We start from the raw sequence: 4123 nt of genomic DNA, 5'->3' as shown, positions 1-4123 counted from the left end.
TGCAAAGAGCATCTGGTTTTGTGACATTGTGTCCTTGGGTGAGGAATTCACACAATTAATCCAGAGCATCTACCATTTTTAGACCTAAAACACCACTCAAGTGAGTGACTTTCACTGATAGCCAAGCAGATGGCTGGAAACGGAAGTTTTTAACAGCAAGGACAAACGGAAAGGAAACATTTAAATTCTCGTGTCAAATGAAGTAGCATGAGGGGGACAGCTCGTAGCTTTTATTGCTTCTGTGACAAAGAAGCTGAAATTGTCATCATCACACCTACACACATTCGAAAGTACATCCTTTAAAACCTTTGATCTTCTTCCTTCCTCTCTACTATAAGTCTTTATCAGAATGGAAAAAAACACGGGACCCCTAAAACAGCTCTACCAGAGTTGTTTTTGTGTGCTCACAATACTGCGGTGATATCAGTGTTATATTTCCACTGATCCGCGAACAGTTGATGTGTTTGTTGCTTCATATAACTGAATGTTTCAGATAATATGGTCAAGAAAGACAGTGTGACACTTTCCTGATGCATTTGGTTCTTATTATTTTAAAAAGGCCAGTCTCACACAGTAGCCAGGCTGGTTGGGGTCGTTATACTTCAGATGCTGGTGTGGTTCACTGTCTCGTGCTGTGGACAGTGTTGGTCAAGTTACTTGAAAAAAGTAATCAGTAACTAATTACTGATTACTTCCCCAAAAAAGTAATCCCGTTACTTTACTGATTACTTATTTTCAAAAGTAATTAATTACTTAGTTACTTTTTAAAAACACGGTTTACAACCTGAATAGGTGATAAAGTGATAGATCTTTCAGCCCAATTCTACTTTTTCTGCATAATCCATCATACAAAATGTAATCAAATGGAAAAGTCTCTTTTTAAAACTTGTTTTATTAGTTTTAATCTTTTAACTTTATGCATCAAGCAAAGATTTAATTATATGCAACATTCTCTGACTGGAAGAAATTAGTTTAACATTTAAACCTATTTTCTGCACATTCCAGCTCATAAAATAAAATATTTTTTGTGTGTTTACACTCAGTCTTTCAAATACATGCAAGTAAAACACAGCAGAAAATAAATAAAATCAAAGACTCAGCGGTCCTGTTGCTCTATTTTCACCTGTAAAGCAGGAGTGGGGCAGGCGGAGGTTTACCCTGGTGCAGGTGTGCCGCGGTCAGTGGAAGAATCCGCGAGTTTCTCTGTGAGTTTCCCATCACGTCGTAGCTACTCGGTGCTTGTTTGGAAGTTTAGGGGTTTTTTCGCTGTAAAAAGAAGTTTTCTTCCCACGCACAGCGGACACTAATGTTTTTGTCACTTTTTATGGAATCAAACTCAAAGTAAGGTCAGTACTTCCACGCTTTAAACGCTGCACGCTCATACTCTCTCTGCACTCGATATATGATCCACTGTTGATCTGCACACAGCTGTTGTCACGAACGTCGCACTCGCTTACGTCACTGTCATGAGACATTCTCGCAAAAAAATCACGGTTTTAGTAACGCAGTAACGCAGCGTTCCTACGGGAAAGTAACGGTAATCTAAATACCGTTTTTGCAATAGTAATCCCTTACTTTACTCGTTACTTGAAAAAAGTAATCAGATTACTGCCCATCTCTGGCTGTGGATGTCTTGCTGTACTACTATTTGATCTTCACTTGCGTGTGGTGCTATAAGCATTAAACTTGTGTGTATCATCCTTAATTGTAGCTCAAAGCCCAGCAGTTGCTACTTCAGTTATTGAGATCTGTGTCATGCCAAGTCTGCTGCCATCACAACTATACAGTCTATTTAAGCAACAGCTAGTGAAGTCATCCACTTCCTCTGTTTTACTCTCGTAGTCCAGTGGTTCAGACTAGTGCCTGATGTGCTCAGGGTGCATTTATCTCTCCCAACAGATATATGCATATGAACATGTAGAATATTTTGGCAATTGACAAAATGTTTCATATTTGAAGCTTTCTGGTTTCTATTTGTAGTCTTGAGTAATGACCCAGTAATGTTCAGCAGGCTTTGGTTGCATGCAGGTATGCAGTCTCTCTGGAAAACAAAAGAGGGACCGTTTTTTCGACCCGTTATCTGATGAACCTTTCTTGTTATTTGTGTTTTTATGCTTCATCTACATACATAAATGACAAATGGTTCATTATTCGTGTGTAGCTTTTTTTGTTCACTTGCCGCAAGCCCATTTCTTTCCTCTTGGGTGAGGGTTTTGGCATTTCTGTCCTTCAGACTGCGGCACTTTAGTAAAAAATGGCCTGCATTTGTATAGCGCTTTTCTAGTCCCTAAGGACCCCAAAGCGCTTCACACTACATTCAGTCATTCACCCATTCACACACACATTCACACACTGGCGATGGCAAGCTACATTGTAGCCACAGCTGCCCTGGGGCGCACTGACAGAGAGGAAGTAATGTGATTTTAAAGGACTCTGACTCATTTTACTGTCTTTCAGTGTGTTGTCATTATACGGCAATATTGGCTTTAGAAATCCCTCTTGTCACACCACATAGGAATAACACTACGCCAGACACTTTTTCAAGAGTGGTAAAACACTCACTTTGGGATCCGTAATGTAATCTGGCAGTTTGTGAGGAGCAGCTTCTGGGCTTTACTGAAAGACGGACGTGATACAGGTTGGTTAAAGATAAACTGAACATTTCATGAACAGTAGTAAACGGACTATAGAAGAATATGTAATTCTAAAAATGCACAAGTGTACACAGTCCACTGAAAGAAAGTTGAGCCAATGCTTTTGTTCATTTCACATTAACCTCTGCAGTAACTCATGCTCAATGGCAGAGATGAATTAACTTTGGCCTTCAATGTTCAGCTGGGCGCTCTCATTGTGTTAATTTTTTGTTTTTTGATGTTAGGTTTCTGTTAAGTCACTTCCTGTTTTATTTTGTAACTCTTCACCTGCTTATACTTTTGATAATTTTACTTCCTGTTTTGACCCGTTTGTGATTGTTTGCCCCGTCGTCATTACTCTCCTTGTTAAGCTTTCTAGCTGTGTGCTTGTGCTTATCCTCTTGTTTTCTAGTTTATCCTGTTTATTGTTTCATTTGTTATTTGTGTTTTCTTGGATTTTCTCATCTTGTGACTTTTTTTGTTTGTTATTTTGGAACTTTTCTTCAGACTTTATTGGTCCAACGCAAAAGCTTTACACCATATGTGTCGCATGCTCGGCCCAGTGAGTTGCACCAACACCCTGGACATCTTGCCTTTTTGTCTGCCCCTGTATTGTTTACCTTCTTTGACTTCTTCTCTGCAAATAATTAAAGACTTTATTTCGATTTCACTGTCTGTGTCCTGCGTTCTTCAGCCGCGATTGTTCCAGTTTTTCAGGTAAAAAGCCACATCAGACGAAAGCGATTATCTTGATGTTATACTTACAGGGAGCACATTTTAGGCCTAAGGTTTGTATTTTCGCCTGATAATAGAACTAGCATTTAATGCAAACATACCTTCCCTTTCCTTTTTTCATTTAAGTGATGAATGCAGGTTTTTTTCAACAGTAATGACAAATAAATAAGAGCTACAGAAAATGCAGTAACTTACTTTCTGTGCTCTAACGGTTGAGTTCCCTTGTTCAGGAGAGCAGAAAGCACGCTATACTTTGCAGTTTGATTACTAAAATGCAACATTACTATACAGTAAATGTTTTTAACCAAACAAAATCAAACTGACAATGCTCTTTGTGGAGATGTATTGATTTCTGGTCTTTTTAGTGGATACGAACATGATTTTTTTTTTGTGTGAATTTTTTTTTGGGGGGGGGGAGGCGGTTGTGGGTGTTCTAAAATAGTACAGTACATTAAGAACAGGCTGAATAATATGTATTTGCTATGTACAGTGTACTCATTCCTCACACTTTCAGAAGCAAAACTGGCTCATACGTCTGGACAGGATCAGCCTGGGAAAAAGGCAGATGGGAAATAGGCCCACTCGTGATGCCCCTAAGTCTGCCCCAGCTGCTTACAGATATTGCACTCCATGTGTGATGATTAATAGGTCCTCAGCAACACGTCATAATTAGTTTCAGGGTGCAGGCTACTTATAGACCAAAGAAGCAACCGATGATAAATGCAGTTGCATCTGTTTCACATACAAGTCAAAGT

Source organism: Maylandia zebra, linkage group LG23, assembly GCF_041146795.1.
Source record: "Maylandia zebra isolate NMK-2024a linkage group LG23, Mzebra_GT3a, whole genome shotgun sequence".
Classification (NCBI taxonomy): Eukaryota; Metazoa; Chordata; class Actinopteri; order Cichliformes; family Cichlidae; genus Maylandia; species Maylandia zebra.
Note: the sequence above shows the minus strand (reverse complement) of the source record.